This window comes from Zalophus californianus, chromosome 6 (assembly GCF_009762305.2).
Source record: "Zalophus californianus isolate mZalCal1 chromosome 6, mZalCal1.pri.v2, whole genome shotgun sequence".
Taxonomy (NCBI): Eukaryota; Metazoa; Chordata; class Mammalia; order Carnivora; family Otariidae; genus Zalophus; species Zalophus californianus.
In genome coordinates, this window is record NC_045600.1 from 1,252,089 (window position 1) to 1,275,517 (window position 23,429).

Sequence of the window (23,429 nt, forward strand, 5' to 3'; positions counted from 1 at the left end):
GCACACACCCGAGAGAACTGAAAACTATGTCCACACAAAAGCTCGTACAGGCACGTTAATAGCAGCATTATTCACAATAACCAAAAAGGAGAAGCCACCCAGATATGTATCGCCTGATAACAAAATATGCAATATTTGTACAATGGACATCGTTCAACTATAAACAGGAATGAAGTATGGTCCAGCATGAGTGGAGGCTACAAACACAACGTGCCCTTGGCCAAGCCTCCAACTTTTGATTTCAGCTCAAGTCATGCTCTCAGGGTCGTGGGATTGAGCCCCACGTTGGACTCTGGGCTCGGTGGGGAGTCTGCTTGAGATTCTCTCTCCTTCTGCCCCTGCTCCTCCCCCACCATGTGCTCTTTCTCTCTCAACTAACTAAATAAATAAAATCTTAAAAAAGAGTTACAGGGGCGCCTGGGTGGCTCAGTCGGTTAAGCGTCTGCCTTCGGCTCAGCTCATGGTCCCAGGGTCCTGGGATCGAGCCCCGCATTGGGCTCCCTGCTCGGCGGGAAGCCTGCTTCTCCCTCTCCCACTCCCCTGCTTGTGTTCCCTCTCTCGCTGTGTCTCTCTCTGTCAAGTAAATAAATAAAATCTTAAAAAAAAAAAAAAGTTACAAATCCCACTATGCTAGGTAAGAGAAACCTGTCAAACAAGGCCATGTATTGTACATTCCATTTATACGAAATGTCCAGAGTAGGGAAATCTGTAGACACGGATGATAGATTTGTGATGCCAGGGCTGGGACTGCTAATAGGTGTGAGGTTTCTTTTTGGGGCAATGGGACTGCTAATAGGTGTGAGGTTTCTTTTTGGGGCAATGAAGATGAAGTGTCCTGAGAGTAGATTATGGTTACGATTTTGTTGCACAACTTTGTAGAGACACTAAAAACCATTGAATTGCTCATTTGAAATGGGTGAATTTTATAATATGTAAATTATATCTCAATCGAGGTGTCTAAAAAAGAAAGAAAAGGAGCCAACATACATATAATAGGACTTCCTGGGGGAAAAGCCCAAAGCATTGGAATAGGGCAGACACTAAAAACTAAAATCCAAGACAACTTATCCAGCACAAAAAGATCTGAAACCTATATATTGAAATGACATAACACATACTCAGGGAAACTGACCCAGAACGGCTAACACTGACACGTAGTTTTGTAAGATTCTTAGATCCTGGGACTCTCAGGCCTTAAAAGATCTACGGGAAATCCTGGAAAACGGCCATCCAGGTGGATGGAGCCACGGTGTGTGTGGGTGGAGGGCACTGAGCCCATGGGCCAGGAGACGCCGCGGAGCTCTGGGGAGCTGCAGGGATTCCGCCTCGTCCCCGTGAGCACCACTTGGCATCACACGGTACCACAGAGCACAGCATAATGCCACACAGTGGTCTCCCAGAGGAGCAGGCAGGGCACTGATGACAGGCACCTGTGCTCCCGGGAGGGCGGGGAGAGGGGAGGCTGGTGTCTACTGGAGGCAGGGCTGGTACCTGTCCGACGGCCAAGGTCACGGGAGAGGCCCCCGGGGACAAGGAAGCCTCTACTCTGGGCCAGAAGGGGCATTTGGGGGTTTGGGTAGGCCCCATCCAGGACCGGGGTCCCTCTGCTGCTTCTCTGCCCGCCCAGCTCTGCTCACATGCCCGTGACGGGGAGCTCCTTCCTGGCCCTGCGGCTCATCGGACGCTCCCTCTCTCGCCCAGGTGAGCTCTGCCCCGTCACCACGCCCAGTCCCCGGCCGGTCCCTGGGCGCCTCCCACCCAGAGCCCCCCCAGCTCCCAGAGAGGTCTGATTTACAGGCCAGGCCCTTCCTAAGGGGTCCCCGCGGTCCTGCTGGAGACACTGCTTTGTCAGTCCCCCCACCTGGCCAGGAAGGAAGGGACTCTGGGCCCGTTTTGCACAGACTCAGGGGCCGGAGGGAGTCCTGCGGTCCCTGCAGACCACCAAGTGAGGCCTTTGCCCCCATGGGGGAGTCCATGCTGTGTGGGGTCCAGTCTGGTCAGGAGACCGCCAACAGTCTCTGAGCGTCAGCGTCAGTGCTGGTGCCCCTGCCGGACGGTGTCCTGGGCCTGTGCAGGGGCGGGCAGGGCAGGGGAGACATCCCCTCCTGAGCACCTACTCCGTGCTGGCACATGAGGTCACTTTGAGCACACAGACCGTTTTGCCAGCCAGGAGCCATCAATGCGCCTGCTCTGCAGAGGGGAGAGCTGAGGCCCAGGAGCTGAGGCAGCTCCGGCGCGAGCTGGGCCCTGAGGCAGAGGGCCAGGGGGTGAGGGCCGGGGAGGCCAGACCTGCCACGTGTAGGGAACAGGGGGCACCTGCCCTGGCCTGAGCAGCCCACACCGCCTGATGGCCCCAGGGCTGCACGGGGTGGCTGGGGCCTCGGGCTGGGGCTCTAGGACCCCCACGCTTGCCCTGTTTTTTCTGGGCTTCGAGGCTGAGGCTTCATCTGTCAGCCTGAGGTGGGAGGACTGGCACTGCCCAAGGGGACTCAGGACATGCCAAGCACACCCCCACAGGCAGTGACCACAGGCAGGTCACATGGCTTGCAGGTGGCTGGGCCAGGCCTGGCTCTAGGTGACCACCGGGCACAGGTCCTCCCTCCACCGCTCCAGGCAGCCCGGTCATTCCCTGAAGGGGCACAGGACCACCTTCCCTGGAGCTTGGGCACAGGTGCTCTACAGAGGACCAGAAGAGAGAACAGGCGTCCCTGACCCCCAGCCACCCTCAGGACCTTTTTGGCCAAGCCTGGGCTGCAGAAGGCACCCCCCTCCTGCCCTTGTGGGGAGCTCCCCCACCCAGGTAGGGGAGCCTTCACATTGTGCCAGAACTGCATGGCACCATCATGTGCCCGGTCCTCCCTGACCCAACGCCTCTGCCCCAGGGTGGGGACCAGTGAAAGGCGAAGGGGCTGGCCAGTGCCTACAGCCAAGCCCCTCAACTAGGGGATGGGGAGCTGGCAGAGGGGTGGGGCTGAGCTGGGGCCCAGGATGGGGGCTCCCAGTGACCCCCCACCATCCCTGCTGGTCCAGTGAATCCTGGGCCTCCTGCAGGTGCAGGGAGCCCTCTCTGGCAGGTGCAGGGAGCCACCTGCCGCTCACAGCACGCCCCCGCCCCCGGCCCTTTTGGGGGGGTGAGGTGCGCCTTCTGGTGGCGAAAGGCGGCATTACCTCCTTTGTCTTCGCTGACCGGTGGTCCCAAATCAGGGCTGGCGGGGATGGGGGTAGGTCCCCAAAGATCTCTGAGGACCCAGCGGGGGCACGTAGTTTTGGGAGAGTGAGGCCCAGCGTCCCGACTTGCCCAGGCGCCCGCGATGGAGGGGCAGCTTCTCCCGGGCCCGCCTCTGTGCTGGAGGGTGACGCCAATGCCAGCCCGTGGGCCTGTAGATGAACTGGCCGCCTTCATCCTCTCTGATAACAAAATCAATGTGCGATTTGTAGTCGTGGAAACAAAACGCCTTTTGTCCCCAATGTACTTAGGTGAACAAAGATGCTTAGAGTTAGCATCTTTGAAACCCCAAAGTGGGAGAAGTTTGGCTCTGAACACTGCTTTTTTTCACAATAAATAATATTCATTTGTGGGCGCAGGGATTACAAGGGAAAAACCCCCACCCATGCCCTCCAGAGATGCATTTCCAATTAAAATATACTTTTGCTGTCGAAAAACTTTTTATCCAAACGTGTAAGTTGTTTCTCAATCTGGTTTTGTGAGCTAGTAATTGCAGCCATAACTGAATCTGAAGATAATGAAGAGCCTTCTGAGGAACAGAAGACAAAGCACGACGCGCCGTTGCAGGCCACACACGTGCTTCAGCTGTGGGGAAGGGGGACGGCACCCCGCGGCAGGTTCCTAGGCACAACACGGGGTAGCAGTCCGCGCGTGGGCGGAGCGCGCTGAAAATACAGGTAAAGGAGAAAAAAAATTAATGCCCGTTAAATAATTGTCTTTCTTAATTTGGGGGTGGTGGGCATTCCAGCAGGATATTTGGATTTTGTTAGGTATATTTAGAAGACTGATCCAAGACTTACTTTCAAAAATGTGGACGTTAACTTCTGGTACGTGGGACGATGGGCATGAATCTCAGAAACGCGCTGAGGAAAGGCACTCACATGCCGCGCGAGCGCTCTGAAGCCGAGTTCTAGGGCAGGTGTCGAAAGCTGGCATCAGCAGTTGCCCCTGGGGGCGGGGGCGAGGGTTTCCTCCGCGTGGCGGGAAGAAACGTTCTGGGGGGACGGTGCTGTTCTGTATCGTGGCTGGGGTGGCTTACGCAGGAGGTCCCCGTAGAGGAGGCATCACCCCTGGCCCCTGATGCCCCAGCCCCCCACACTCTTGAGCTGCTGTCTCTGCAGATTTCCCTATTCTGGACATTTCCTATGAACGGGGTCACATAGCAGGTGATCCTTTGTGACCGGCTTCCGTCACTGAGTACCGTGTTTTCAAGGGCCATCCTGCCACGTGGATCATGGATCGTGGATCGTGGATCAGTGCTGCTTTCTTTCCCTTCTGTGGCTGAGTAATCTGCACATCTTTCCTCAAAAGGACAAGGAGACCCGTAAACAAATCTGGAACTCTAGGTAGTTAACCGTCTGTCTGCTGGAGAGCTCTCAGGGGTGGGCAGATGTGAGCTGCTTCTTTTGAAATGTGTTCAGAAGTGATGCTCCTGAGGGACGGAGAGCTGACGGGGACAGGGGCAGCGGTGTGGGCCCCGCGTGGGTGGTCCACTCAGAGCATGGTGCTGTGTGAGGCGGTGCTGGGAGCGGCCTGTGGAAGGAGCCCTGGGCTGTGGGCACGGCCCTGACCTTGAGGACCTGCTGCCCAGGGCCCCGGCCCCGTGTGCGGGGGGACAGCGAGGTGGCCCGACCCGCAGGCTGTGGAGACTGGGGTGTCAGTCTCCTGCAGCACGGGAAGCCTGTCTCTGCTCCTCCACGGGTTAGAAGTCTCGCGCTCCCTGTGAAAAGCCAGACAGCCCAGGAACTGGTGTCGCTCGAATGCCACTCGAATGTCAGCGGGCGGGGATGTGGGGTGGGGGCCCGGGGCCTGGTTGTGGGTCTTGTGTTCTGTCTACGTCCAGCCTCGTAAAGGAAAGCGTAGACTCTCGCTTTCTTACCTCCGCCAGAACTGCTTATGGCTACCGGTTGTGGCTTTGGCTACATCGTGGTCTCTGGCACGTGTGCCCGCATCACCAAATGCATCCAGGGCCTGGGATGGGACGGTTCCCCTTCAACTCAGAAGACCGCGTGGGCCGCGTGTGGCACGAGCCACGGCAGCTGTGCCGTCTGTGAATGCCTCACGGCCTTTAACCTCCGGGTCACAGGTGTAGGCGACAGCAAGGTCCCCCCGCCCCCACCCCCGCGGCAGGAGCAGGGGCAGGGCCGCGGGCGCACGAGCGGGCAGGAGGTTACAACGTTACCACAGCCCCATCTGTTGTTGGCCCTGTGCTCTCCCGTGCGAGGCCAGGGACGGCGGAACCCACCCAGGTGTCTGGGCGTTCCCAACATGCCCTTTTTTGTTTGGTATTTCAGAGGAATGCACTCCCTTTCTTTGTCGAATGCCAAGGCCTGTATACCTACTAATGTACAGTGGGTAATCGTTCTGCTAATGTTCTCTTTACCTTCACTCGTTGTTTCGATCTGGCAGTCGCCGTGGTCGCCGTGCAAAGTCTTCATCACCCGCCGTGACTGCCATGCAGGCGAATTCTCCCTGGGTCGCTGGCAGCTTTTCTCCATATGTTTGGGAGCAAAAGGGTAATAACTGTGATGCAGGTTCTGTGGACGCGTCTGTCCTGCTCTGCTGGGGCTCCGCTATGCTCTCTGCCAACCCTGGTACCTAATTTCCAAATCTAATCTCCTGCAAGACTGTGGGGCCTGGCTCCCGAAGGCTCCTAGGAGACAAAGTCAACCACCCCAGACTCATACCAGCCGATGGAAACTCGGAGACCAGGAAGCGTGAAGCACAGAGTGATGGCTGAGCCGACGTGGGGGCCCCTCCTTCCGACACCTGCTGTCCCCTGGCCCTGCCTGGGAGCTGCTGGGCGGGCAGAGAAAGGAAGGCTCAGGCCTGGGACGTCATCAGCCGGGACTTCTTGGGCTCGGCTCCCGAGTTGCATGGAGCTGGGACTCTTGATCTGATGACTGTAGAGCTCGCTGCGGCCACACCAGGTGGATGTGTCTCCACCGAGCCGGCACAGGTGGCTGTGGGGTGTCCCTGGGAGGCGCTGCTGTGGGCTGGGCCTCGGGAGCCTCTCGGACCGGGCAGTATCTTCCGGGTGGCTCGGACCTTGTGAGGAGAGACCCATCGGCCACAGCTGTGATGGGAAGCCTGGCCTCCTGGTCACTCAGAGGGATCATGGGCACCAGGATGAGATGCCAGGAGCTCAGCACCCGCCGAGCTGACCCCGCTGTGTTCTGGGATGGATGGCAGGCTGGCTACATGTGATGGTTAGTTTGGTGTGACTGGGCTGTGGGGTCAGGGGTATTGCGGGTATGCAGCTGATTCTGGATGAGATCGGGAGACTGAGTAACGCAGATGGCCTCCCCACGTGGTGGGCCTCCCTCAAGCAGCTGAAGGACCGAATAAAACAGAAAGGGTAAGAGGAACTACTCCCTTGGCTTGACGGTCTTTGATCTGGCACATAGGTCCTCTCCCGCTTTTGTACTTGGACGCAGCCCGGAACCTCACTGTCGGCTCTGCTGGACCTCCAGCTTGCTGACGGCCGATCTTGGGGCTCTCATCCTCTGTAACTGCATGGGCCAGTCCGTTATGAATCATTCCACACACGCACACACACACACACACACACACACACCCCCCGTATCGGAGGATTCTCCAGAGAACCTCTTCCACTCCACGTATAGGAGCTACTTGCAGTCAGGCCCGTGGCCCCACCCAGCTTGTCTTTACGATCTGAGATGCCTGGCCTGGCTTTGCAGACCCCCTCCCTTCTGAGAAGGAGTTCACCATGGTGTGTGTGCGGGTGCAGGGATCTCCGTTCGAAGGGTCACAGAGGGCTTCCTGTCTCCTTAGAGGCCGGCCTCCTCCAGGGCTTGCCAGTGGGGTAGAGGGCCTTCTTTATCCAAATAAAGGGCTCCCTTCGTTTCTTTGAGTGCTCTGGCTTTGAAATCTACCTTGTCTGATCATAATATTACCACTGGTTCTATCTTCTTTGAGAAAAAAAGGACTCACCTGGTATATCTCTGTTCGTCATAATATATTCAACCTGTGTCATTTCGTGTTTGGTGTGTCCCTTGTGGACAACACAGCTGGACTCACAAAACAATCCACAGTCGAGAGCTTTTGTCTTTTCCTGGGGAATTTACTGCATTTATGTTTATTGTGCTGTGTGCTTGGTCTTAGTGTGGCTAATCTGATCTGTGCCTGGGGCTCCCTGGGCCCCACCATCTGCCCCCGACACTCTGGCGAGTGCTCCCTGGGTGCATCTCCTCCGGTGCCCATCCTGTTGGGACACATTCCTGTTGCCAGGCTTGCAGAAATGAAGTGAGTCCCCAAGGTCACGGGGCGGGTGAGTGGTAGAGTCAGGGAGGGCACCTGGCCTGTTGGGAAGGTTGACGTTCCATGTGTATTTTGTTCATGGTCAGCCCTATATTTTAAAAATAAAAACAGCCTGTTTCCGATCCGCATTGCAGATTAACTGTGTCTCCTTCCTCACCCTGAGTGCGAGGGCACTTAGCATGTGTTCTGCATTCTCATCTCTTCTGTTTGGTTGACTTCTTCCGGAATTTTAGTTTCTAGCTGCTGTGAATGCTTTTTACCTTTTGAGGAATCATTTCTCAGCAATCACATTAGGGCCTTATGATAGTGTGGTTGGTAATTATTAAGAATAGTTTATGTTGGGGGTGCCTGGGTGGCTCAGTTGGTGAAGCATCTGCTTTTGTCTCAGGTCATGATCCCAGGGTCCTGGGATCAAGCCCCGCATTGGGCTCCCTGCTCAGTGGGGAGTCTGCTTCTCCCTCTGCCGCCCCCCCTGCTTGTGCTCACTCTCTCTCAATAAATAAAATCTTTGAAAAGAAATAACCTTTAGGAAAAAAAAAAAGAGTTTATGTTTTATGGTTCCTTTGTTCATCATCATTTCTTGATTTTCATTTTCCCCCCTTTCTTCAGTTTACCTTCTGTTTTTGCTACTGTGCACCCTTGAGTGCTTTCGCTTTCCCAGAGAGGCCAGAGGACAACACCGTTTCCCCTTCATGTCAGAACGACGGCCAGCTGGGGCCTAGAGCTCTAGGCTGCAAAGATCTCCTCTGAAAGCTACTCTCCTTTGGCGGATGGCACTCCACTGTCTGTGAAGGAGACAGCTACCTGCCCTGACGTCTGTCCCGTTCAACTCTGGAGCTCAGAATTGTCACCGCACGTGTCGGGTATGTGGCCTCTTGCTTCTTTCAACTGTCATTCCTGCCTGACCGTCGGTGGTCATTACGACAAGACCTCAGGTCTTTGCTCAGATCAGAAAAATATTCTCTCTTTTTAGTTAAACGTTTTTATTTGAAGGTTAAAATGCATTTTATTTTAAAATAAAATTATATGCAGGTAAGGTGTGCAACATGATGACGCGATGCGTGTTACACGGGAAGTGATGACTATGGTCGGGCCCCTCACGAAGTTACATCTAGGACCCCTGAAATCTCCTCTTCTGGAATATTCCCTGTACTCAGTACAGGCTTGTTAAGTGTAGTCACCGAGTTGTAGGGCGATCTTGAGATTGAATCTTCCGATAAGGAAAACTGGTTTTAACAACATTTCTTTCCCCATTTTGTCCTCCTAGGGCAGCTGTTGCACCGCTACTGGACCTGCTCTTGCTACATCATATCTGACCCTTTCTGGAACAGTCTGTTCAGCTACAGGTAACAAGCCGGGAGCGTAAGTGGCCTAAACCATATGGACATTTGCCTTATTACTTTGTGGATATTTGCCACTTATTTACCAAGAAGCCGAAGGACGGTGGTCCCAGAGTGGGTTCAATGGCTTGATCATGGGGACCACGGCTTTCGAATCCTCCACCTGCCCTGCCATCCTAAGTGTGTGGACTTGTTGTCTCTTGACCACAAGTTGGCTGCCAGGGCTCCAGCCATCGGATTCACGCACACTGTGTTTAAAGGCAGGAAGCAGGGGATGCCCGTGAGGTGTAGGAAATTCCTCACCAGCCTTTCCTCTCTCACAGGAGAGCAAAGTTCCTGCCCAGGAGCCCCTCAGCAGATGTTCTGCCTTCATGGGGCAACCCTTGCTTCTGGGGAGACTGGGAGAATGAACTGCTGACGTTCTTGGGCTCTGGAGTGGGAGCCGGGCAGGGGGAAAGCCACAGCGCCTGCCGCCCGTCTCTGCGCCAGCCTCTGACCTGACGGCTCAGGCGGAGATGGACGTCAGTGCGTCGTCCAGGCTGCTCACAGAGCTTTCTCTGGCTGTTCTGCCCTGAGGTCCTTCCCGGGGAGCTTTACCGCCGCCCGCGTCTCTGATTCCTGGGAGCTCTCCCGGGTTCCGAGGTTGTTCCTTTCCCAGGGCAGCCGTGTTTGCTGCATGGCCCGCAGCGGCCTTTCCAGCTTTCCTTCTGCTTCCTGCCTGGTGCATTTCCTCGCTTCCGTCCTGCTGCCTTCCCCGATGAGCCGGGTTCTCAGTTGTATGTTTATATTAGGAAGTAAAGGACTAGATTGGTCAGGATTTATCGCTAACAGCACAGCCAATGCATCGCCAGCGTGGCTGCCCCGTGGGGTCTTTCCTGCCCTCCCAGAATCAAGGTCTGGCCCGTGGCTGCACACAGGGCTTGGGTCATGGCAGACGCTCGTGTGTGTCACCGTCTGTGCGGCACAGGGCCTAGGCTGGAAGCGTGACCTTGCCTGCCTGGGCTCCGCCCTACACCGGGAGCCCGGCTGCCCAAAGCACTTTTTCCTGTGCCCCGTGGCCCAAACGTCCCATCTCACTGGACTCCACTAATGACCACGACAGGGAGGAGAGAGGGCCCCGCCTCCCCTGGGTCCTCCCCTGCGGGAGGAGGTGACTCAGCTCTAAACTGAAGCAAGGGAAACCCAGGCGAAGGGAGGGGGAAGCCGGTTCCAGGCAGCGAACAGCGCGTCAGGAAGCTCTGAGGCCAGAGATGGGCTTGCTTTGAGGAGCTGTCAGAGGGGTGCAGGGGGCAGTAGGGGACAGGCTGGGCAGGGCAGGGTGGGCTTAGCTCTCTTCTAGAGAACAGCAAGGCAGAGGTGGGTTTTAAGCTGGGTGGTGCCAGGGTCAGGTTGGCGTTCAGGACGATCCCGCTGGCGGTCTGTGTTGCAGGAGAGGGCACGTGTGCACCAAGGGGGATGCAGGGGTGGACCCGGGAGGTGGCCCTGGAGGCAGGACGCAGGACGCCACCCGACATGAGTGGGATGAGGGCAGGCCTGGTGCTCGTCTGCCTGGGGGGAGCCGCCTTTGTCAGGCCCCAGCCCCCACCTGAGCCAGGAAGACTGCAAGGTCTGTGTGTGCCCCCCATTCTGGAGGGCTTGTCTCCCTGCCTCCTCTTCTCAGGCCCTGGTGGCCCACGGGAAGCGGAGGTGGATGGAGGGGTGGGTGGGCACGGGGGCCAGGGGTGGGGCTCTGTCCTGCATCTCCCGTGGGAGTCCGCAGACCCATGTGCTCTGGGGTGAGGGGGCCACAAGCCCAGGGACCAGGCCTGGGGGATGCTGCCCTCGGTGAGACTCCCCAGAGGGCGTGGCGCCCCAGGGAAGATGGACATGAACCCCCAGGCACAGTGACCCACAGAAAAATGTGCACGGAGGGAGGTAGGGCCTGGGCTGCCGGGCTGCGGGGGTGGGCTTCGTGGGTGGGCGTGGAGGCAAGGTTCTGGGCTCCATCCCGTCCCGGCAGGGGCATCCGCGGGCAGCTGGAGGAGCGGGTCTCTGGGCAGGGTCGGGGAGGGAAGCCTGGGCAGGCCACGCGGTCAGCGCCCCCGCGGCCCTGCGGGTCTACTTCAACTCTGGGGCGCGACGCCCTAGTCTCCCCTCGCCTCCTCGCGCGAGGTCGTGCCCAAACTGGCCACGCGAGGGCGCCCGAGCTCCACCCACCGCCCCGGACTTGGGGACCACCCCCCCGCCCCCCCGCCCGCCCTTCCCCGGCCGCTTCCAGTCGGAAAACCCGGGGCTCTCTGGGCGCCCCGACCGGCTGGGACGGGCCACGCAGCCGCGGGGAGCGGGCCTGGCTCTCCCGGCCCACGGATGAGGGCCTGTGGGGAGGAGCACAGTCAGCCCTGGGGAGCAGGGCCGGCGAGGCTCCTCTGAGCAGGCCGGGAGGGCTTCCTGGGGGAGGCAGCATCTCCGCGGCAGCCCGCGTGGAGCTGGGGGCGGGGCTGGGACGTGGCTTCCGCGGTGCTGACGACGGGCGCGCCCATGGGCAGCCACGCTGTCTGTGCTCAACCTGCCGGCGGAGCGCTGGCGGGTCTGTGGTCTCCTCCCGTGGCTTCCTCCCGTGGTCCCGCCCCCCGGGAGCCCAGGAGGAGGGTCTCGTGAATAATGGATGCTGCACAAACAGAGGTATTAACGCGGGGTGCGGGAGAGACTCATCCTTTGTTAATATTTATTAAGCCTTCGGCCCTGCCATTCAAGAGCCTCATAAATATTAATTCCCAATTAAACATTTATATGAAGGAGGTTGCTTCTCCTCCCCCTCCAGGAACCTGTTTGGAGCTGGGGCTGGGTGGTGGGGTGGGGAGCGGGATTTCCAGGGAGGGCCTAGGGGCTGGAAGCAGCGGAGGCCCCCTCCAGCACCTGGCCTGCCCTTGCCGGCGGGGCCCAGCCGCCCAGAGTGGTCCCTGCAGACCGGTCAGGACGTCGCAAAGTCCCCACGGTCAGGGCTCTTGTGCCGGGCGGCAAACGCCACACCATGAGCTGCCCCCCAGGAATCTAGCAGTCATGTACACTCCAGTGTGATTTACTTGGCAGAGGCCATGGAGGAGGGTCTGGCAGAAGAGGTGAAGTAGGCTGACCTCAGGGATTTGCAGGGGCCTCCCATGGGCAGGTGGCGGGGGTCTCCGGCCTCCAATCTGGGTTGTCTTGTCGGTCCTTGCTGGCTTTTGGGTGTTGCTTCGGTGGGGTGGTCACTGGCGGTCCTCAGTGCCCACGGTCCAGCAGCCTGGCCACGCAACGTGTCCTTTTCTGTGTCCTCCCCAGCCCCAGCTTGGGCCCCGGCCACAGGCGGGGGAGGGACTCTGCGTGTGTTCACCTTCAGCCGCGTCTGCGTAGGGCTCCATCGGGCAGGCCCCGGACGGCACTAACCGTAGTGGGGGCCCATGATGCCCTGCCATTTATAAGTCTGGGGGGTGAGGACCCTCCTGGCTCTGCCCTTCTAGGTGGCTGAGCCTTTCCGGGGCCCCTGGGCCAGGGGACACACGTGTCCTCACTCTCACGTGGTGATGCCGGGTGACCTCCAGTGACGGGCCACGGTCCTCTCTGCCCGTGTCCTTGAGGACCCCATCGGTTGGGCCAGGTGGGGGGCGGGAGCTGCAGCTGTGCGGTTCAAGGGCATTTCTGCGGCTGGCTGGTGAGCTGCCCGCGCCGGTCTTTGTTCTGTGGGTTCCTGGAACCCTTCCCCACATGCCAGGCCAGCCCCCACGGCTGCTCTCACATTTTCCTTTACATTTCTGCCTCCGGTCCATCTGGAGCGGGCTTTTTATAGGGTGTAATGTGGGAATGCAGATGCACCTCCTGTGCAACGAGCCGGCCCCGCGGCCCCGCTTTCCCCAGGCCTGTTCAGGGCCAGCTTGCTCTGCGGTCGGCACCACGCGGCCCATGGCTGATGTCGTGTGAAGCCATCACGGTCTGTCTTCACACTGGGGCAGCCAGCCTTGTCTCTTGCTCGTTCCGCAACCCGTACCCCTGCTCCCGGGCCTCCATCCTTCCTCTGTGACTTTACAACCAGGTTTCCAAGTTTCTTTAAAAAGCCTGCTGGAACCGCGATTTGCGTGGTGGGGACAACAGTCCGTGCTGCGTCACGCACGTCTGGTGGTGGCAACCTGAGTTCCAGGTGATTGAGTTCCAGTGGCTCCGTGGCCCCAGGGGCTGCTGTGAGCGCGATCTTATTTTCTGGGTGATTTTTGCCTGCACAGTCATGCTATCAATTTATCATGTAAGTCTCATTAGTTCCAGTAGTTGGTTGATTCGGTCACATCAGCCACAAGCGATGCCTTCCGATCCTCATGCGCCTTACTTCGCAGTGCGTTTCTGGTGCTTCCAGAATTATGTTAACCAGGGCGACAGGGACATCCTGACTTCCTGCAGCTCTCGAAGAGACCGTGTCTTGGATTTCTCTCTCAAGTCTGGTATTTCAAGGTTTTTTTTGTTTTTTTTTTTTTGAAATAGACTTTATCAAGTGAAGGATGTTGTCTGAGTTTCCAGAAATTATAAGTAGGTGTTGAACTTCATCCAGTGCCTTGCTGTGTCTGCGGAGACACTCTCCTGGGGGTGTTTTGCCCTTTTAGTCCTTTTAGGGGACCCCGTGAGCCACAGCAATGGACAGATCCGGGGAGAGCCTTTCTCTGGACTGTGCGTTATTCCCATTTTTACCCACGTTTTGTGGAATGCCGTCAATCCTAAGGTGCACAATTATTTCATGTACCTCTAAAAGAGACGAAATGCTGCCTACAAAACTGACATAGAGCTTCATGGTGCAGAAGTTCTGTTTCACGTTCATCCAGGGATTCTTGAGACTTTTTTTTAGACTTCTTTAATCATAGAGTTTCTTCATAGTGCCCTCAATGCATACGTAAAACCCAAAATAAAAGCAAAATAGATGACTCAGGCGGTCCCTAGGTGCCCTCACTGTCAGGAAGGACTCCCCTGCATCACTCCTGGATGTGACTCATCCCTGTCCTTGATTTCTGCGCAGACTTGTTCCCTGTGCCATCAGGAGCGTGGGGAGCGCGCTTTGGAGACGTGGCACTGTGGCTCCGGGTTCCCTTCCCGGCTGCTGACACCCGTCTGGGCGTGGATGCTGGCGCTTTCCTCCTTGTTCCAGAGCACGTCAGGGGGAGGCATCCGGACACACTTCTTCCTCAAATGGCCTCTTGGCATCTTGTTGGCTCACCGTCCAGGCTGTCCTGGCCACAGGGAACGAGCAGGGCTGTGTGTGCAGGTGAACTGGTCCCCCCAACGCCGCTGTCCACGGCCTGGGATGGGAAGCGCTGTGTCCACTGGGAGACACCGATCGTCCTGTGTTCTGTCCTACCCTGCCTGGGGTACTGAGCTCAGTTCTGTCCTGACCCTGCGGGTGAAGGGGCACGGTCCCCACCGGCACTACCCCAACCTTAGACACGTGTTAGGGACGCTGAGTCACTGCACTCTGGCTGGCTACAAACCCAGGGTTTCTGTGGCCCCCCCCATCCCCCTGGCGCAATAATTCAATAGACAGACTCACAGAGCCCAGGAGGGCCGGGCACTCGGGATGGAAGTGTTCACAGGACACAGATCAGGAGCGGCCCAGTGAGCAGACACGTGTTCGAGGCCTGAGCTTCGTGGCCCATCCCTGTTGACTCTGGGACACCATTCGCCCAGAATGTTCCTGTTGGGCAACTTGGGCAGCGAGCCCGAGCCCTGGCATCCAGTTTTTCCCGGGGTCCTATTACGTGGGCATGATGGATTGGATCACTGTCCCCAGCCCTCCCCTCTGTGGGCCGCCCCTGCCCCACGTGGTCTCTCTGGTGGTCAGCCCCTCCCAGGAGCTCAGGTGTGGTCCGAGGCCTCCTGAATAGCAAAGACAGCCTTGCCCCCTGGGAGCCCAGGGGCTTTAGAAGCTCTGCCAGGAACCCGACCACCAGCAGACGAACTCTGTGATTTCTGCTTCAGAGATGTCAGAGCGTGAGCCGCGTGCGTAGCTGGGACGTGGGGGGAGGTGGAGGCATGCTGTTGGGCTCCAGTGACCCCCCCCTTTATTCAGGACACCAGTGCCGTTCAAAGCCCAAAGGGAGAATCAGTGTCTTTTCCTATTCTTTGACTGTGGACAATTTGCACGGGGAGCCGGGCGCTGGGGGTGGGACTGGGGCAGCAGCGAGGGTCAGGGGTCAGGGGGCAGTGGGAGGGGGCACCCGGAGTCACCCGGGGAAAGGGGAGCCCAGGCTTTGTGTGCACTGTCCTGCAGGCAGGTCATCTCACAGGCCTGGGGGCTCACGGAGGGGCGCCCAGAGAGCCCCCAGACCCTGTGCCCCCAGCAGAGGCAGGGTGGGTGGTGCAGGTGTAAGGGGACCAACGTGAGTTTGCTCCTTGGTGAGTCACCGACAGAGACCCCAGCAGGTGAGTGGTCCCGCGAAAGAAACTGTATTTGCAGCAAGTACAGTGATCACGGGGACTAACTGCCAAAGCTGTGACTCCCGAGCAAGGGTGGGTGGATTCCTTTTATTTAGGGTTAGGATGAATACTCAGGAAGGGGCCCTTGTCATCGTAGGCGGAAGTGGGCGTAAAGTCGCGCATGCGCTTTAGGGAAACACGCCTAGACTTAGGTTGCGCATTACATAATGAGACTTGTGTTCCTCCTTGGGCGGAGGTATTAAAGGGGGTAACTGCGGGTCGCTCTGTGGGTCGCTCTGTGGTGCATCTGTACAGACGTGCGTCGGGGGGTGAGCTCACACTGGTCTGGGCGGTCTGGGCCGTTGGAGCTCTTCCACCCAGCAGACCTCCCTGCCCGAGGGGTGGTTTCTCTTTCCATCAGGAATGCCCGTCGGGTCCTCTGCCTGAGTTCAGAAATAGGCTGGGAAGAAGAGCTTCCCGAAGGCTGGAGGACAGAGCTCCGTGGGCAGTAAAGCTCAGGCCTTGGGGTCTGGCTGGTGACTCCCGGGGTGGGGTCAGCCGCACTAGGCTGTGGCCGCGGAGCTGCACCCCCTTGTCTTCTCTGGAGAGGGATTTTCTGAAGCGAGGTTCGGACCTGTCTCTGCTGTTTTGACCTGGCTCCTGTGGGGAAGCAGCAGGGTGTTCGAGGCCTGTCGTGGCCTGAACGTGTGTGTCCCCCAGATTCACATGTGGAGGCCCTACCCCCCATGCGATGGCTTTGGGGGTGGGCCCGTGGGGGTGGTCAGGGTTAGATGGGTCTGGAGGGTGGGGCCCCTAGTGGAGTCTGTGCCCTTGTAAGAGAGAGCCGGCGATCTGCCTGCAGCTTGACCTCACACTTGGGACGTCCGGAACTGTGAGAAGGAACGTCTGTGTCTAGGCATTTAGTCTGTGGTGTTGGGGCGGCTGGACCGGACTGAGGCCAGGCCCTTCTGGTCCCAGGATGCCCCGAATACGTAGGATCCGCCTCGGCGGGGCACTTTCCACCGTGGGACAGGCCTCTACTGTCCCCCTGCCTGGGGCCCTGGTCACCCGTAGGCCACAGCCCTCGCCCCCTGCCTCCCTCCTCTACAGGAGCTGTGCAGAGCAGGCTCTGATCTGAGGCCTGGAGGCTCCCACTGGCTGCTCAGTGGTCTTCCTCCCGGAGTCTCACCTGCAGAGCAGGAAAAGACTAGAACCTGAGCCCAGGGCAGGGCGGGGAGGGCACGTGCAATGTCCTGGCAGGGCTCAGCAGAATGCCCGGCTCTGGGGAGGGTTCTGCTGCTCTTCCTGCAGGCCCAGTCTGTGGGGGCAATGGCAAGGATGGCGCTGGGCTGTATCCCAGGCCCTGGGGCGTGGAGTCCTGACACCCTCCTGAGGACAACAGCGTCAAGTTCACGGGGGAGGGGAATGCCTGTGGAGCAGGTCACCTCCCTCAGTGGGGGCCGCTTGGTGTCTAGGGCGGCCTGAGTACCCCCATGCTCTGCAAAGGGCCCAGCACATGGTGGGCATCCGGGGCAGCTGGTGGGGGATGGATGGAAGGTGGGGTGCAGGGATGGGGGATGGGAGGGTGGAGGGAGCGAGCAATTCAGGGAAGGAGGGTTGGAAGGATGCAGTGATGGATGGTCGGTAAGGTGATGGAGCAGTAGAGAGAGGGAGGGAGGGAAGGGGGAACAGAGGGTGGAGGGGTGGAGGTGGAGGGTAGAGAGGTAGAGTATGGAGGGGTGGAGGGAGGGGGGTGGAGGAGTGGAAATGGAAGTGGAGGGGTGTAGGGTGGGGATTTAGGAAGCAGGGGTGGAGGGTGGAGGGTGGAGCATGGAGGGGAGGAGGGTGGAGAGGTGTTGGGTGTAGAGTGAGGGATATAGGGTGGAGGTGAGAGGTAGAGGGTCGTAGGATGTGGGTTGTATGGCAGAGGGGTGGAGGGTGGAGGGGCACGGGGTGGAAGGTGGAGGGGTGCAGGGGTAGACAAGGAGGGTGGAGCATGGAGGGGTGGAGGGCGAGGAGCACAGGGGTGGAGGAGCGCAGTGGTGGAGGGTGGAGGGGCACAGGGGTGGAGGGTGGAGGGGCGCAGGGGTGGAGGGTGGAGGGGTGGCACTCCAGGGGGCCTTGCGGGGGTCTTGGCTCATGGGCAGTTCCTGTGCCGCACACCTTCTCCTTTTTGTCTGTTCTCTCCGAGACCTAGGGGAGGGTCACTCTGGGGCAGGGTCAGGGGTCGAAATGGGGCTGGCTCAGGTCATTGCTGGGCCCCGTCTCGGAGGATGCTGGGGGAGGAGGCGGAGCCCCTGGGACCCCTGCCCCTGTCAGTTCCCTGGCCCCCACGTGGCCCAGGCCGTCGGTGGGGTTGCCCGCTCCGTCGACTGCTGACCGGTAGCGCCCGGCCCCCGCCCTCCCAGGGCAGAGAATTGAGGGTGGGGCCCAGCCCGGTGAATTATTCGGTGATTTAAATGAGATAGCAAAAGGCTTTTTACTGATTTGCATAGAAAAGCCACTAAGTCCAGTCTGTCCTGAAGGTGGGCAATTTAGTGGGCCCCCAGCGTCCGGAGCTCTGTGCACCAGGGGCTAAAGGTCAGCGGGAGGGGGGACACGCGGCAACGGCCGGAGCCGCGCGCCTGACAATTTACGCCTTCCCGCCCGCCATCACTCCTGCCCCTCAGCTGGGTCGGGAGTGTGCTCGTGTATACAACATTAATTTACCCATAAAATAAGAGGCAGGAGGTCACTAGCCCGCGGGAAGTGTCAGTGGCCCTGCTTGTCCCGTGGGGGTGGGGAAGGAGGTGCAGAGGGGGGTGCTCCGCGGCCCCATAATGAAGGGGCGAACGTCCCCAGTGGCCTCAATTCTGCCCTCTGTGCACCAGGACCACAGGCACCTGTCTTGGGCAGCTGCCTGGGAGCTGGCTGGGGGCCCAGTGCAGCCCCAGGAGGCAGCAGCCTGAGCTGGGTGGACAGGGACCCTCCTGGGGTGGGGGGCTCAGGGGAGAGGGCCTCCCCGACCCTGGCAGGGTGCGGCCTGGAGCCTGCTGCCTCCTCCAGCAGTGCCCCGGGGGAGAAGCCCTGCCCAGAAGCATCCGGCTGCCCTGCCTTGCTGCCTGAGTGCCCCTCCATGTGGATCCCGTGCAAATCCCAGGGTGCTGTCGACCCGTGTGTGTCGGCTCCTTCCTGCTCCGGGCCCCGGGCTACAAGCTGCCCCTGGTGGGTCTGCTCACGGGAAGGGTGTGCGCCCACCCTGCTTCCCTGCTGGTGGGTGCCGGGCGGCTGAGCCACCCCCTGGGCCGGGCAGGGAGCCCCACAGAGGCATTGGGAGACAGGGGCTGGGACAGTACTCTGGGCTGAATGGTGCCCGGCCAAGTTCCTCTGTTGAAGCCCCCAGTGTGGCCGCATTTGGAGATGGGAAGTAATTAAGGTTAAATGGGTTAAGTGAGGTCAGAAGGGCTCTGGCCTCCGTCCACTCACAGGAGGGGCCTGGCCAGCCACTCAGTCCTGGCTGCGTTGGCTGGATAGTGTGGGGCTGGACGCAGGGGAGGAGAGGAAGGGAGGGTCCCCACCGTCCTGCAGGGCCAGGCCCTTCACCTCAGCATGGCTCCGTGGCTCTGTGGATTCGTGTGTGGTCTCAGAGCTGGCCCTGCTCATCCGTCTCCATCTGTCGGCCTGCCGTGGAGACCTCAGGCCAGGGTCTCGTCCAGGCTGGTGGACAGCCGGTCTGCGGCCACCCTGCTCTTGCTGAGCCCGATGGGACGGGCAGATGGATGTTCACTATTAGAGGCATTTCATCAGCGCCCGCGTCCCAGGCGCCTCTAGCCTGGCCGCCCGGAGGAAGATGGATTGGCCTGAATTTGTCAAGAACCAGGGGGAGGATTTAAGTGCCCAGTGAGCGACAGCAGGTGCACGGCTGGCCACTGATGGGGTGACGACTCAGGCCACGGCTCTTGCCCCAGGAGGGGTCACCTCTAGAAACAAAGGGTGACCGATAGCCCGTGGCCCCCTTCACCACATCCTCTGCTCAGCTTTCATCTGGGAAGCGTCCTTTTTTCCTTTTTAAATTGCTTTTTATAGGAGTTTTTTAAAATATATTCTGGATTCTGATAATTCATTAGTCAAGTGCACAGCAAATATTTTCCCCCAAGTCTGTGCTTGCTTTCTTCTATGCCTTCGACATTCAGAGGCTTTACTTCTAAGCTGGACAAGCTTATCAATATGTTCCTTTATTGTTTGTTTATTTTGCGTGGTAAGAAATCTGCTGCTTTGCCAATCTTGTAAGCACATTCTGTTTTCTCCTAAAACTTCTGCAGCGTTGCTGTTCACGTTCTGGTCTTTAACCCATCTGGGGTTCAATGTGTGCGGGTGTCATGTGTTAAACAAACCAGCGTTTATCCCCTCTTGGTACAGCACGTGGCCCCTGGCCGCATGTAGCTCTTTCAATTTAAACTAATCGACATGGAATGAAATGTAAAACTCTGTGTCTCAGACCAGTTGGGCTGGTCCTATTTCAAATGCTCAGTGGTCACGTGTGACTGGCAAGCAATCCAGAAAATGAGCCAGGGCAGGAAAGATGGGAAGAACACAGTGAAGCGGTTTAATGGCCCAGGTGCACTGGCCACGGCGCTCGATGAGAGGCCACACCTCCCTTTGTGTCCCCGAGCACGGGCACAGACCGACCACGTTTCAGAGTGCCGTGCAGTGGGTCCTGTGGGGCCACGTTCTCCGACCAAACTGCAGTCAGCATAGCAATCAAGAGTCTCCAAACCTGTAGTTTCAAAATGAAAAAATCCTTCTAAAGAGTTCATCCTCACGGAGGAAAGCGTGAGGAGTGGAGAAAACGCTTCGATGTGCACGGTAACCGCTCGCTTGGAATGGCGTGAGATGCTGCTGGAACCGCCACGCAGGGCAGCTGCTGGGCGGACCCGGCATAAATCAGGTTTTGGTGTGTGGTCTGTCTTCCAGTCTTTGTTCCTGGGGCCTTGTGACCCCACTGGCGAAGGACTCTTGCAAGTCGGGGCCCGGTGTCCTCAGGCCTGACTCCACGCACCTTTGCGCTTGGTTGAGCGAGCTCTGCATCTCCTCACTGTGGTCAATCACGGGCGTGAGTACCACCAGAGCCCCGGTCCTGTGAGTCCTCCTGGTAAGTCACGGACCCCGGGGTGGTCTGGGGGACCCCGACACCGTCTCTCTGCCCTGGTCAGAGCAGGTTAGACCTGACCTCCTGTCCTTCCTGAGTCTTCCATGGTGCGGACACCTTTCCTTCTCTCCGGCTGTCTTCTGGGCGACTCCTTGAATCTGCGCCCACAACGGCTTTCTCTCCAGCTGTGTCTGAGCTTCTGGTTCATCTATCCACTGATTTAAAAAATGTTGATTTTAATAGTTTTAAAATAATATTTTAATAATTTATACATGTATTCATTAAATTATTTACATCAGTGTTATAATCCATATTTTATAAATATTGCATATTTGCATTAGTATCAACTCCTGAGTTCTTATTTTATCCATTTTAACTTAATCTTCTTGCCATGCGGGGACTTGCTGGAGTGGTCTCGTGTTCCTTTGGCCACTTCTGGATTTCAGGACTGTTTTGTTCTTTCTCTTCCTGGCTATTTCTCCAAGAAGCCCTGGTTCCTTTTGTTCATTTTTGATGCATTTATTTGTATTTGAGTATGTGGACCATGAACGTCGTTCTCAAGTCCGAAGCACGCCCGGGAAGGTTTGCGTGGAGGAGTGTCACCCCCGCCAAGCCGCGGGTTCATCCCGCACCCTCTGCCGTTTTATTCCCCGTTCCTCCCAAGCCCCATAGGAACAACCTCCTGCCTCTCCGACTGACTCTTCCTGTGTCTCTGTTCGCGCAGATGAGCGGATCCATGTAGCTCCATGGGATTTTCTATTTCCTCCTTGCACAGAAGGCAGCATGCTAGATGCTTTTCTGCTCTTTGCTTTTATGACTTGCAGACGTCCCCTGCATGGCAGGCCACAGCCCCGGGTTCACGGGGGTCTTCACCCCTCTGGGTAGGCTGCCGAGCCCCCCAGGGAGTCACACTTTATCTGGCGCTCGCCTGTGGCCGGCTGGGGGTAGGCCTGTGGTACCCTGCTGCCACCGCCACTGCTGCAGCAAGTCACGGTGGGCCTGTGTATTTGGGGGTGGGCCCCTGGACGGGGGCAGCTGGTTGGGAGTAAGTGCCTAGTTCTGTGAGATGCTGCCCAGGTCCCCCTCCAAAAGGACAGGGCTTGTGCTCCACAGCTGCACGCACAGCGCGTGGTAATGCCCTTCTGATTTCACCCCTGTAAAATGGTGTCTCGTGTGCTTGTTTTTATTGTAGTAAAATCCATGTAACATGAACTTTACAATTTTAACCACTTCCAAGTGCACAGATCAGGGGCGCAAAGCCCATTCACATTGTTGTGCAGCTGCCGCCACCGTCGCTCTCCAGAACCTTCTCCTTGTCCCCAAACGGAGACTCTGTCCCCCTCCCCAGCCCCTGGCGCCACGCCCCCCTTCTCCCCGCCCCCGTCTACTTTCTGTCCCTGTGGATGTGACTCCTTGTGTGAGTGGAATCACACAGTCCTTGTCCCTTCGTGACGGCTGACGTCACCGAGTGGCACATCCTCACGTGTCCTCCACGTGCACGTGTCCTCCAAGTGGCAGCCCGTGTCTGGAGGTCCTTCCTTTTCGAATCTGAGGACCCCGAGGCTGCTTTCGTTTACATTATCTGGTGATCTGCATCCTAATTCCGTCATCTGAGAGTCCTGTGTGAGGTTGAGCATCAGGACCAGCTTCGCTTCCTTTTTGGGGGTTGTCTGTTTGCATCTTCTCTCCATTGCTCTAGCGGGTTGTTGTTCTTCCCCCTTCAATATTTAAGACTTGTTAGTAGGTTAGGAATATTAACCCTTTGTCTATGACAGGACTTGTAAATATATATATATATATATATATATATATATATATATTTTACCAGTTTGTCAGTCATCTCTTGACTTCGTAGTATTTTTCCCATGTAAAGTTTATCAGGCTTTTATTGCATCTGGATATTGAGTCCTAGTTAGGAACCCCTTCCCTGCACCAAAGTTACAAGGACTCACCCCATCTCCTTCTTGCACTGGTGTGGCTAGTCTTTGGATCCCTGGGCCGTCTGGACCTTGGTTGTGTGTGTGGTGTGAGGTAAGGGTCTCATTATCTTTCCCACGTGGCTGCCTGGTTGCTTCACTGCCTTTTGTAAAAAAGTCTGTCTTTAGAACAAACCGCCGAGCTTCCAGAGTGGCCGCACCATTTTCTACCCCCTCCAGCAACGCATGTAGGAGGGATCCAGTTTCTCTGCATCACTGTCAGCATTTGGTGTTATCAAACTTTTTATTTTAGCCATTTTGATGGGTGTGCAGTGACAGCTCATTGTGGTTTTGACATGCATTTTCCTAACTACTAATTGTATTGAACAACTTTTCACGTTTAGTTGCCATCTGGACATCTTCCTCAGCGAAATGTCTTTTGCCCATTTTCTAGTTGGACTATTATTGTTATTTTACTGTTTAGTTTTAACAGTTCTTTTATAAATTCTAGATACAAGCCTTTCGTCAATAGTGGTTGCCAGTATTTTCTTCCTGTGATTTGTCTTATCACCCTCTTAACAGAGTCTTACATTTTGATGAAGTCCAATTTATCAATTTTTTTGGCAGTTTCTTTTAAAAGGAAGAATGTCCTTACTTTGGGGCAACAATGGCGCTCTTTGGCTTTTATGTCAGAGAAATGAAAACTTAAGTTCATGCAAAAATTTGTCCATGAATGCTCACAGCCGCTTTGTTTGTAATATACCCCAATTAAGAATGACCCAAATGTTCTTCAGCAGGTGAATGGTTGAACAAACTAGTTCATCCACACAAGGGAGTACTGCTCAGTCATAAAAAGGAACAAGCTACTGATACACATAGCAACTAGGAATTAGGCTGAGTGAAATTCTCAAAAAGCTTCTTACTGTGTGAATCCATTTATAAAACATTTTGGAACCATGCAGCAAGAGAGATAGAGAACAGATTAGTGGTTGTCAGGCGTTACAGTCTGGAGGTAGAAGGGGTTGGGGGGCTGTAGAGTGATACCACAAGGAAGCCCGTGAATGCCCTCTGCAGTTTGATTGTGTTGGTGGATGGGGTTGTGCATGGAACGTGTTAAGAAATGCACAGATCTG